Here is a 12912-nt window from a genome sequence, read left to right as displayed (position 1 = left end):
TCATGATCATTGTCCCATGTTACATAAGCAGGTTGGGATTTTTTTTAATTAGGTTTGCATTTCAATTAAACATTAACTTTAGGAGAACTGACATCTTCATTATAATGAATATTCAAACTCATGAATGTGGTATGTCTCCACTTATTCAAATCTTAGTTAACTTTTTCTATAAAAATCTTTTATGCATAAAATCCATATTTTATTTATACATAAAAATCCACCTCTTAGGTTATATTTATTCCTAAGCACTTTATTGTTTATTGGCATTAAGAATGGTGTATTTTGTTTGCTATTACATGTTATTTTGAGTAAATACTGAGATACAGGATTGCAGTTGAATTTTGTATGTTGATCTTATACCCAGGAACCTTGCTGAATTGTCTTTTTAGTTCTACTATTTTTTTCAGTATAGTCTGTTTGATTTTCTTTATAGACAATCATATTATCTGAACAAAGAGGGCTTATCTATTCTTTTCCCTTACTGTGATAATGGCGATGCCTTAGGGTCAGTCATAGAGGTCATTTCCAATGTCCTGTCCTGTGCCCTGTCTTCCTGCCTCATCATTCCCTCATGTAAAGCCCATCATTAGGCAGTGGTCAGCCTTTTTTTTAGCCTCTTTAACAAGCCAGTTTGTATGGGGATGGGGGTTCTCAATCTAGTCCACAGTTTCAAGCAATGAATCTAATCTGGTTCTCACCCACTTCCCTCACTCCATGCAGATCACTTTTAGTCTCCTCTCCTCTGCAGAAGCCCCATTGTAGCATTTTCTGCCTCCTTTCAGACCTGGAACCCAACAGGCCCATGTCTTCAGTCCCATTCGTTGCTTCGCATTTTTGGTCTATAGAAAACTTTATATTTGGGGCCAACTATGTCTTTTAATTTTTCTCTTGTACATTTTAAAAAAACCATTGCTTTGCATTTGGAGCTCAGCAAGTACCTCAAAGACTTATGTACAGTAATGCAACCTTGACCAGAAATCGTAATTCTAAGTGTCTATTGTGTAAAGGATTACAGAACTAGCTTCTAAAACTGCTGGTACTACATATAGTTATCATCAAATACAATACTACTCAGAATTTTCACAATGTCTTTCAGCTCCTCATACTTTGTAAAAGTTAGAGTTGTGTCTGTGTTTGTCATTTGGATAATGGAGAATGGAGGTAAATGTCATTTTTTACATCTGAGAAAACTGAGGCCTCTTACTTAATTACGGCCAAGAATAACCAAACAGAACTACAAGACAGAGTTCCTCCAGAGGTAGGGCTGTGCTTAGTTCATGCTGTGCCTTATGCAAAATGCCTCTCAATGCAAGTTTTTGAGCTGAGGAAACCAAACTCTAGGCTCATACCTAGCTCTATTCGACAGGATGTCCCATGAGTTGAGGAGACCTGTAATGAGGTCTTCAAGATCTACACAGTGCTATGAATTAATGAAAAGAAAGAAAAAGAAGGAGAGGGATAAGAGCAGCAAGGGTTGATTCTAAGCAAAGTGAGTGGGAAGGAATTGTCAATAGCATTTCACCTAGAAAGTGAATTTTGATTGAGATTTGGATTTTTTAATACTAACCACCTTATCTAAACTAGCTTAGTATGTAAATATAATGAAAATAGCCTTCATTAAAATTGCAAAACTTATTTATTAAAATATGTAAAACAGCCAGCTGCAGCAGTAGTGAATAAGAAGTGTAAAAATAAATTATTTTGTTCAACAAATATTTATTGAGTTCCTACTATGTGCCAGCACTGTACAGGAAGTTGGAATGCAGTGCTTAATAACATAGGTCCCTGTGCAGCTAACCATCTAGTTGGGCCAACTAATGGGTAAATAAATAATCCAAATATGATGGGATAAGCTCCTTGAAAGAGCATTGGTTCAAAGAGATATTTTTCAGCCATGTTCATAACAGCATTATTCACAATAGCCAAGAGATGGAATCAACCCAAGTGTCCATCAGTGGATGAATGGATAAACAAAATGTGGTCTATAATACAATGGAATATTATTCACCTTGAAAAGGAAAGAAATGTCAACACATGCTAAACATGGGTGAACCTTGAGGATATCATGCTAAGGGAAATAAACCGGTCACAAAAAGGCAAATACTGTATGATTCCACTTATATGAGGAATCTAGAGTAATCAGATTCTTAGAAACAGAAAGTAGAATGTTGGTCACCCAGACGTAGAGGAAGGGGAAATGGGAGTTGCTTAATGAGCATAGAGTTTCAGTTTTGAGAGATGGAAAAATTCTAGAGATTGTTTGCACCACAGCGTAAACATACTTAACACTGTTGAACTATACACTTAAAAATAGTTAAGATGGCAAATTTTATTTTATGTGTAATTTACTACAATTTTTTAAAAGTAAAAAAACCAAAAGTGTTAACTTTATGAGGATAGGGACCTGTCTGTTTTGTTCACTCTTGAATTTCCAGCATCTAGCAGAATGCCTGTTACATAGTAGGCACTTAACAAATATTCGACCTTCCTCTGGTTTTTCCTCCCCATTCAACATCCTACACAACACCCAAAAGCCAAGTCGTCTGTGAGCCAATTCAGCAAACAAAGGCACTTCTCTACTTAGGGCCTGGAAAGGGAAGAATTTCAAGTATTTGTGATTTGATATTTGTCCTGGTCACACCGACTATTCTTTACTTCTCAATTATTTACTGGAGCTTTTTTGGCAGTTAAATTTCCTAAAGATAGATACTGTTTCTACTTCCCAAAACAGAGCTATGATGGACTCTGTTAAGAAAGAAAAAGTGGAAGGAAGTCTGTGAAATGAAATCATTATTAGGCCAGGGTACAAATGGCCCTGGAGCCACGCTTGCAGGTCACCGGAGGGACGGTGAAGGAATTAGCATGGATTTGCAGTTCTGCTGCCTGTTCCCTCCCTTTGCAGGCTCAGACTGATTCTACTTGCTTAGTTTATTCTCTTGTGTTTGTGTTTTTCCTTGGTCAAAAATAGACAGACAAAAAAAAAAGTTTCCTTGCACTTCAGCTTTTCTGCTTTTTCCCTTGTGTGTTGGGTTTCCTCTTGCCATGCTCCTTCTTCCTACCACCTGCTGGTTTCTCTGCTATTCTTACCTTTCTCAATTAGGGCTTTTCCTTGTGTTCTGTCAACCTGGCTTGGGGCAGCCTTTAGTGACAGCACAAGCATAGAGCCTGCCAAGGGCCTGAGGGGTTTGCAGTGAGGAATTCCCATTTCTGGCCAAGCACCGGACAGGGCTCTCCATTACTGGTTCTGGCTTGGCCCCCAGGCATGCACACTGCAAGACTTCAGGGTGGAAGAGAAGTGCCTAGCCTAGAGGTCAAAGGAAAGCCTGGACGAGAAGGGTTCCAGGGTATCTTTCTTCTGTCTCCTCATGCTGGGATGGTGGGAGGGTAGGTGCAGGTAAGAGCCAACCAAAGGCCTTCTTGGAGACAGGCTCAATCCTAGAACCAACTGAGGTTTCCAGGCCTGGAGATTTGATTATGTAACTTTTTACATGTAACAAATAGTTTTTACTGTGATAAACACTGTTCTAAGTGCTTTTAAAGATTAATTCATTTAACCCTTTAAATATGAATTCATTTCATCCTTACAATAACCCTATGAACTGAGAGCTACTTGTGTCTGAATTTTATGGATGAGGAAACTAAGGCCCAGAGAGGTTAAGTGACTTGCTCAAGGTCACACAGCTAACAAGTGGTAGCACTGGGATCTGAACCCAGAAAGCCTGGCTCCTGGACCCATGCTTTTAACCACTATATGATACTTCCTGTCTAGTTTATGTACAGTCCCCCCTCGATTTCCTTTGAAAATCTCATGTGTGATTTTACAAAATATCTTCTTTGAGGTATAACACCCTCTGGTGGGTGCTGGAAAACGTGTGTATCCCTTTGAAATTTCTGTGCAGCTCTGGGGATATCTGCTAGCAGTCGTGTGTTCACAGGCTACTTCCTGCAGAAGACATTAGAATCATACCTCTCTCTCTAGCGGTAAGGGTGTAATTTCTACTCATACAAACCTTAAGAAATAAAATTTCACCATATGTTTAATAAAAATAAAACGTCACACTATGTTATATTCCTCTTATAAAGTGCCCTCTACCCCCACCCCCACCCACACACATAAGCAATTATATTATCCCGAGATCTGTCCCTAATCAGGGTGAGTTTGCAGGGAGCCATCCCCACATTCTCCACCCAGGCCCTTATGAACAGCATCATGAATTTTTTAGATGATTGGCTGGATTTGGGAGTGCCGTTCAGAGGTGTAGGACAGATCTTCCGGTGAGAGTAGCAAACTGGTCTGGAGAGAAGCCCAAGACCGTGGCCTCTTTGCCCTGGGAGACGTGGCCATGGCCCCAAGTATCTGCAAATTCTCTGACTTTCCCTGTCACCCTCTGGCTGTGCCCCAAATGGCCTTCCCTGCTAAGAAAGAGCTGGGTTAGCAGAGAAGAACGTTTCACAAAAAGTTAGGCTGAGCTTGGCTTTCAGCTGCTTACATGAACCCTGACTTAAGTTGAGGGGCGGGTTTCAGTCCTCTCTGGCCTCTTCCCTGACTCCCACCGGCTTCCCCGCTCATAATTTCCAAGGCTTCTGCCCGTTCTCTATCTGCAAGATTCTGCTGGTCCTGGATCTTCCTCCCACAGGGCCCTAAATTCTAATCTGGTTGGAAATGATAGAAAGTGAATTCCTGCTAAAAAATCAGCTGATTACATCTGAGGCAAGGGCTCTCTTCTGCGTACTGCATTTGAATCTTAATAAGGACATTCAAAACCAAAAAGTGAAGAAACTCATAGGAATGAATATCTAGTGGTAGAACGTCAGGCTCCTTTCCACAGAGAGATGAGGGGGAGGACCGGGGGGGGGGCACATTGGTATCTTGTTGATTTCCCCACATTTGTATATGAATCTAAAATTGGCCCTAAAAAGGTAAATAAATAAATAAAACTGGCCCTAATGTCAATGTCAGGTCCACGGACATCTCAAATCCAGAATGAATATGTGTACTTTGGAGCAACAGCTATTTCTCTTGGAGTTTGTTCTTAGGACTCACCAAATCCTAGGACCCAGATCAGGGCATGCTACTGAGTTCAGTTTTTTGGCAACTGGTGCAGGGTCCTTTGTCAAGTGGGGTATTTCCTCTGACGTCACTGGACTGCTCATCAGCTCCAAAGTGGGCCTTTGCCAGGAAAGCCTGAACTGAAGAGGAGGCTTGGCCTTCGGGGAAGGCAGCCTGTGTCCTGGCAGCTGGGTGTGTCTGCTCCAGGCAGGCCTCTCAGAGCCGCTGACTCCCTGGATTAATGCACTTTTGACCCAAGAGGGAAAAAAGGTGTAAAGAGCAGGGGCTGCAGCAGTCGGCTTTTACAGGTGGGACTTTTGAACTGGTGGGTTGGTGACAGCCCCAGCCCCACCCACCTAGTCCAGCAGAGGGTCTGTCTTCCCCGCCCCCTTCTCCTGCCTTCTTTCTTACCCTCTCCCACTACTTCTCTCCCTAGTCTTCTGAAGAGCAGCTGCCTAGATGACACCTTTTGTTTCCAAAACCTTCTTTGTATTTCTTCCCTTCTCAAAATATTCCCTCTTTCCTCCTTCAATGCCAGACTGTTGGCATCTGTCTCCCCGTCTTGTGCAGGCTGCCATCTCTGGCTCACCATGGTTTTATAATTGCCTCTGGTTAAAGTTTAAATAGATGGGTTTCAGCCCAAGAGAAAAATGTAAACAAGACCTTTCTGCAGCCGCTCAGAAGTGCTGACTTCCAGGGCTTTTGAATTCTGTGCTAGGAAATTCATTCAGCTCCTCCCTCTCCGACAAACTGAGAACCGCCACCGGGCTTTCAGAGACGTGAGAGCCACTCTGAAACCATTGAGAGGCTTTTAGATGATCTACCCTTTTCCTTTTAACTCAATTAAGCCATCAAGATCCAGTTCCCATTTCTGGGCTGTTTGTCTGGTGTATTGGGGTGACAGAACCGTTAAGCAATCATCAGGGGCTGGCTTCAGAGGAAAGGAAGGAAGTGAAGGGAATTTTCATTTCCCTGCAGGTATTTTTTCTTTGAGGGGAGAGAGGGATTGTATTTAGTGCTCCAGGTCTTTTTGTTGATGAGGAAGTCTTATAAATCAAGTGAATGGGATAATTCTTGGCCAGCACATCAGAGAGCAGGTTGGGTTTGAGCTGGCGATTCAGGCGCATATTCCTTCATTTGCTGTTTCCTCAGAAGTAAGTGGGCCTTTTTTTTTTTTTTTTTTTCCGAGTCTTGATTAAGAACATTGATTTTCTGTATCTTTCTGCTTTGTGTACTTGTGATTAGGTGATTAGGTGTCAGGATGGATTCAGCAATACTTTCAGATGTTTCCCCTACTCAAAAATCTTCAATAATTCCTCATTCCAAGTTCAGACTCCTGTTCAAAGCCTTCCATAGTCTGGCTCCAACCCACCTTTCCACTCCACTATTCCAACCATACACTGACCTCGCTGAACTTTCCACCCTGATTCTGTAATATGTTCTCTTCCTTATTCTGCAGGGTCCTAACTCCTGCTGAGCCCTCCTCAGGCTCCTAGAAGTCTTCTCAAAATGCCATTTTCCTGTGTTCTGTGGAACATTCCTTGCCCTCCATGCACAGCCAGGACCAAGCCCCAGTTCTCAAGCAGCCCATGACCATGCCCTGCACCGTAGCCCTTATTTCCTCCTCCATATTTATGTGTCAGCTTCCTGCACTAGCTACTCAGCTCCTTGAATAGTGGATGGTTTAGCACCTACCCCCGTGCAGCCCTGCCTCGTGTGGCCCATCATCAGTGCTTAATACATATTCAGCCTCTCTGAAAACTTAATATCAATATTTTAAAAATAGCTCTTGAGAGGAACCAACAGTAGTGAAGAAAGGATTTTGGAGTCTGACAAACTTGGGCTGTAATTTAGGCTCTGCTGAGTATTAGTACGAAGATGGAGTCCCAATTTTTAATCCGTTCCAAGCCTCACTTTCTTCACTTACAAAATGAAGATAAGATCTCTTTGTGAGAATTAAAAAGAGGTCATGCACGTAAAGAACCCAACACAGTTCTGTCTCATCCTTACCCTCCCTTGATGTTAAAACATTTTAAACATTGGAACATTTCACTCTGGAGCATTAATCGTACTCATCAGTTTAACATATATGCGCCACATTTTTCCATTGCTGATACAACCTTCCTTGATAGAACAGTTTCTTCTCATTCACACTTGCAGGTTTTTCAAAGGTTACCTGAAAAAATTCCAGGGATAGGGAAGAAGACGAGGCAGCTGCTCTGCTTGTTGCTAAATTATTTTCACATGTGGAGGGTCATCCTCACACCATCACACTGGCCTCTTCACTTCCAATGTTAACTTTAAAGAGGAGAAGGGATACCATTAGGACACCCTTCTCCTTCCCCTTCCACCAAAAGTCACTTGCCACTTTCACTCATGGGTGGGAAGCGGTGGATTCCATTCTTCCATCCAACGTGTACTGAATGCCTGCTATGTGCTAGGTGCTAAGATAAAAGATGAATCAGCCAAGGTCATGCCTTTAAAAGTTTCCATATAATGGGTTTGCAGGGGAAAGATAAGCATCTGACTAAACAAGGAACAGTGGAGGTATGGGCACAGAGGAGGGGACAGTCAGCCTGTTAAGAAAAGATTCAGAAAGATACTTGAACCTAGACTTAAAATATCAGTACATGGCTGTCAACAGACAGTGAGGGCATGGCACTCCAGGTAAAGGAACCCCGACTGTTGTTGCTCCCACTCTGATCACTATACGCAGCCCAAAGCCTCTGGCTCTACCATCTTTACTCTGTACAGCCGTCTTCTCCTCAGTCTAGGCGACTTAAATTCTTCCTTGGCAGCAGCAGCATTATTAGTGCCGGTTCCCGTCAGAGAACTGACATTAGAAGCTCTGCTGCTGCTTTTGTGGCCAAGGTCAGGAAACAGCTGGAGTGGTTTGAGCTGCCTGGGGAGGGTGGAGGAGTTGAGCATGCGTGTGCATACCTGTGTCTGTGGACGTACGTGTTTGAGAGTGTGTGGGAGTATGTCCATTTGGATGGCCGGCTAGATATTTATCTGCAGGTGTTGCTGCAGAAAACAGAAGTGAATATTCAGGAAACAAAGTGACAGCTTGGGATCTCAGAGACAAGCCGAGACTGCTCAGAGAAGGGAGAGGTTGAAATAACCTCGACCAAAACAGAATGAAACAGAGAAGGAAGTTACATCAGAAGAGGAAGAATGCCAATGTCATGCTGAAGAGCCACAAATGTCACAAAATAAAATAAGATGTGGGATTCTTATTTTACTTGGTTAAACACTATTACAATATTTTCTTCTTTACAGCACCATTAAAATCACTGAAATAATATTTACTGCAGCAAACATGGAGAACGCAGAAAAACACAAACAAAAAATTGCTGTAATTTTTTAAAGTTATATTCATCATATCTTATTTGGATCGGTGACTGATTATAACTTTGCCTTCTACCTCCACGCACAAGTTGTTTCTTACCTCCTGCACTTAAAAAATACTAAAAACAAGTTCTGAAATTGACTTACTGAAGAACAGTTAAAAAGTCTCCTTATTAGTGCAAATCAAGAAATTTTGATAAAGATACTTCAATGATAGTGAAGTGATTGAAGATGTCAGAGCAAAAAATATAGATCCCAGGTATGTTATTAAGTTTTTTCATTTCCATTCATGTGGAAATATTAGTCTCTTTATCAAAAGGAAGTAAAAGAGTAGTTTTCCTTTTGATTAGGTTCTTGTAACTACACAAATGAAAAAATGTATAGGATTGACTTTAGGTGAGGGGGTTTTATAAAAAGTTAATGTAACACTGAAATAAGCTTGGCATCGGTTCTCGTATGAGTCTTTTGAATCTATAAATATAGGAATTGGCTTTCCATCACATTCTTAGAAGTATAATGGCTTCAAGTGATTAACTGATTTGCGGATCTCACAAATAGTTAAAAGCATATGGAGAAGGTATAAACTACTTTGCATAAAATAAATAAGCTACCAGGATATATTGTATAATACAAGGAATATAGCCAACATTTTATAATAACTATAAATGGAATATAATCTTTAAAACTTGTGAATCATATTACACACCTGAAACTTACATAATATTGAACTTCAACTATACCTCAAAAAAAAAAAAGCATATGGGGTTTGGGGCAGTGAATTAAGGAAGTTTTGTGGGTGTTGGTTACAACGCAAAACAGTACTTCCTAATTGGATGAATTATTAGTCCATATGCTAATTTACCAGGTAATTCATGAATGGGCTTGGGGTGGAAAGAGTTGAGAGGAATTGACAAGGGAGAGAAAGCACCAGGTAATGAAGAAGCGAACCAAGTAGGTCTGATGCTCACTCTGTTTGCACATAGTAGGTACCCAGTAATAATTGCTGAAGGAAGGAAGAAATGAGAAGAGTCAATGAATGGTAAGTATGAAGAAATGGGCATAAACACTGAATTCAAAATGAAGTTAAAATTTTGCTTCATGACAGGTTTATAACATACTTCCCCTATGATACCTGCCTTGGGGATATATAGAGGTGTATAGTTTTTGGAAGTTATTAGATCCTTAAAAAAGAAAACATTTAAAAAATTAGATTTGGGGGAAATGGAAATCAATGCAAATCTAAATTTTTAGATCTTCTGAATTTTTTTTAACAAATCTAAATTCAGTGTTACTTTAGGAACATAAATACATAACAACGTATTAGGTATGAATTGGTTTACTCACAAAATCATTGCATATTTTAAATATAATTTATTTCAAATAATATAATTTACTAATTAAATAGTTTTTTCTTTTGCAAATGAATTACTGATGGGGTTACAAAGCTGACATCAAATATCATTTCGGTTTTTCAATTGAGAAGAAACCAGCAAAAAGCTAGAAAGAGAAGAAACCATAAACATCACAGAAAGTTGTATATTTTTTCTAGACCAACTGCCTTCCTTAAGGAGATCATTTTCAGAAAATAATCTAAGAGTTGCAGGGAGGGGGAGAGTAAAATAAAAAAAAAAAACTCACTGACTGCAACTTTTTTAAAAATTAAATATAGTTGACTTACAATATTACATTAGTTTTAGGTGTACTGCACTGTGATTTAGTATTTTTACAGATTATTTTCTTTAAAAGTTATTACAAGATAATGGCTACTGGCTGCAACTTTCCCCCAAGCATCAACATTTTTGTTTAGTGAATGAATGCCTCCAAATTTGCCAGTTTCCCTGCTTTCTGGACTTCCACAGCTCCAGGGGACCTCCATCTGGATGTATTTCCTGATTCAGAACTTGCTGAGGGATTCAAGTCCCACTTAGAGGAGTCTCATAAACTCCCTACCTCAGCTTGCATTTTGGGAAGCATGTCCTTCCTGATGGTGTGCCCAAGGAATGGGAAAGAGAAAAGAAGATGCCAAGTTCTGTTTTACATTTTAAATCTATAGATCTTTCCTTCACCGAGTGGCAGGCCATTCCTAATTCCTGCTCCTCTGTACTGAAGAATTTAGCATCAATTCCCATGGTGATCCAAGGAACTTTACTCTTTGCCCGAAATACATCTCCCTCCCAAAGCAATTTCCCCTCCTCTGAGAAATGCTGTTGTGTCAGGCTGCACTGCCCTTGAACCAGACAACTTTCTCTGCGTGTCTTTATCTGTCTAAATAAAGCTAACCTACATTTGCTGTCTAATTCATTCGGATGCTTGCTGATGCTATTTAAAGCATCCCTCAAGGCTCTGTGGAAAACAAGATGCATTATCTCCAGTAGGGAACCTTTAGGTTTGTTGGTCATTTAAAGAATTCAAGAATCGAAAGAATCCATTCAGTCTCCTGTAGTTCAGATGTGAAGGACAAAGGAGCTCTTCATGTTTTTTATTCCAGGCAGTCTTCTTTGACTTGTACGTTACTGGGATCAGTTAATAGCAGAAGAGGTAAAGCTAATCTCTCTCTCTCTCTCTCTCTCTCTCTCTCTCTCTCTCTCTCTTTCTCTCTCTCTCTCTCTCTTTCTCTCTCTCTCTCGTGTGTGTGTGTGTGTGTGTGTGTGTGTGTGTGTAAGTGCGTGTGACACTCTCCTTGCTTCTAGGCTTCATGAAGTTTGCCCAACAGAATGCATTTTTCCTTGTGGACTCAGATAATTTGTTAGTCCATTGTAAGTTCACTTACTCCTCTCAGGGAACAAATGTAAAAGATTAAAAAGAGATGTCACCTTGGTAAACAGTCTTCTGGCGAGTTTTTGGCTTGTCTCCACCCACTCTTCTTCAGCCTCCATCTGACATTTCATTACAGAATCCTGGTACTTCCACATTCCAGAAATTCTAAACAGGGAAAAGAACAAAATACTGGGGTTGTAAATAGGACTCCACTGTGCCTTTCTATAGTTCATAGAGGTTTCAAATCTGTTGCTCGTTTTTCCACATCTGGTATTTATGTCAGTCTGTCGGCTTGCTTGGTGGGAGGGAGAGCTGGTACAACAGGATGGTTTTAACCATCAGTGCCCTGCTTAAGCACATGCTTTTATCAGCATCCACTTGTTCAGCCACGATCCTGTGACGTCCATTGCAGTGAGTGAGTCAGAAGCTGCAAGCTAACAGGTCTATTCCTTCCTGCCGTCACCTAGGAAACCAATGCATCATCCACAGGAAATGCGGGCCCCAATGGGGAGTGTGCCCAGATCGGGTTATAAAGCTGGCAATGAGTTTTTCAAAAGAGGTCAAATAATAATGCGTAGAATCTTGGTCTAGGATGGGAAGAGGATCCAGCCCCTTAGGCATGGATCAAGGACTAACAGGCAGAAATACCAGGAGGAATTAGTCAGCTAAAATCATGTTAAGATGTCTGCTTTATAGGAAGGTGGCCAAGGGCAAGGGGTATGGAGATATACATTTAGACAGTATGTGAAGTGAGATGAGGAAATTGACAAGCCATCAAACCAGGCTTTCTGCTGAGTGAAATATATATTCCTTTTTCATGGTCTCTCTCCCTTGGGTTAAAATAGTGATGGAGGGTTCCTTCAGAGAAAATCACACCCTGATTCCCCTCATGCTCTCGCTGTTTTATTTCTGCCTCTGCCTTATTTTCTCTCTCCTTGACCTCTATAGATCAGCATAGACCATCACCTTAGTGTATATATACAATCTACCACACAACATCCACATATGTGTAAAAATAAGCTTAATACAGCTGAGAAAAATTAACCTGTGGAGCTTCAAGTTGTTTGACAGGCTTAATGTTTCCAGGCAGATTTACACTCTCATACTGGTTATGGGTGAAAGAATCTACGTAAAAGTACAACGTGAGCTCTCCCAGACTTCCTGTTTTAAACTCTAAGAATATTAGAATGGGAAGGAAAAACAGCTCAGAAATCATCCGGTACAACCCCCTCATTTTTCACATGAAAAATGAGTCCCAGAGAAGTGATTTGTTTAAGGTCATCTAGCAAATTAACGTGTACGTTGGGGACCAGGAAGAGGAGAGAAAAGGGGTAGGATGCTTGACCACAAGCTCAAAATGAGTCAATAGGTGGTATAGCCACCTCAGAGGCTGTGATAATATTCAGCTACATTAATTGAAGCAGGGAGCCCTGACTAAGAGAGGCAATTGGTACCCTCATGGGCTGGTCAGTGTTGCCAACAATTTGGCATTCTGTCTTGAGTACCCATTGAATGGGGAACAATGACAGACCCAAATGTGCCCAGAGAAGGTAAAAATGGTGATAAGAGCTTTAGTAACTATAACCTAAGAAGACCAATTTAAAACATTAGACTGTTTAGCTTAGAGACCAGAGGGTTTGTCTTGGAGGGCATGAGAAAAAGGTATCATCAAATAACTGAAAGGCTATCTTGAAGAGGGTTCAGACTTATTTTGCGTGACTGTGAATGACAGTCACAAATTGGCACAAGTTAAAGGG

At 40.8% G+C, this 12912-nt stretch overlaps 1 protein-coding gene and 1 long non-coding RNA gene across 7 annotated transcripts in view; one reads left to right on the top strand and one right to left on the bottom strand.

The window, feature by feature from the left end:
• MKLN1 (muskelin 1) overlaps positions 1 to 12912 on the top strand; it is a 312347-nt gene that overhangs the window by 74455 nt on the left and 224980 nt on the right. The window lies entirely within an intron of this gene.
• Positions 1 to 12912, bottom strand: part of LOC123614681 (uncharacterized) — a 111245-nt gene that overhangs the window by 42904 nt on the left and 55429 nt on the right. For all 4 annotated transcript variants that reach the window (XR_006722141.2, XR_012508089.1, XR_012508087.1 and 1 more), the window contains exon 2: positions 11212 to 11320. This is a non-coding gene — a long non-coding RNA (uncharacterized LOC123614681). The remainder of the gene's footprint in view (positions 1 to 11211; positions 11321 to 12912) is intronic.

The sequence above is a fragment of the Camelus bactrianus genome, chromosome 7 (assembly GCF_048773025.1).
Source record: "Camelus bactrianus isolate YW-2024 breed Bactrian camel chromosome 7, ASM4877302v1, whole genome shotgun sequence".
Classification (NCBI taxonomy): Eukaryota; Metazoa; Chordata; class Mammalia; order Artiodactyla; family Camelidae; genus Camelus; species Camelus bactrianus.
Note: the sequence above shows the minus strand (reverse complement) of the source record. Positions and strands in the feature narration are given on the sequence as shown.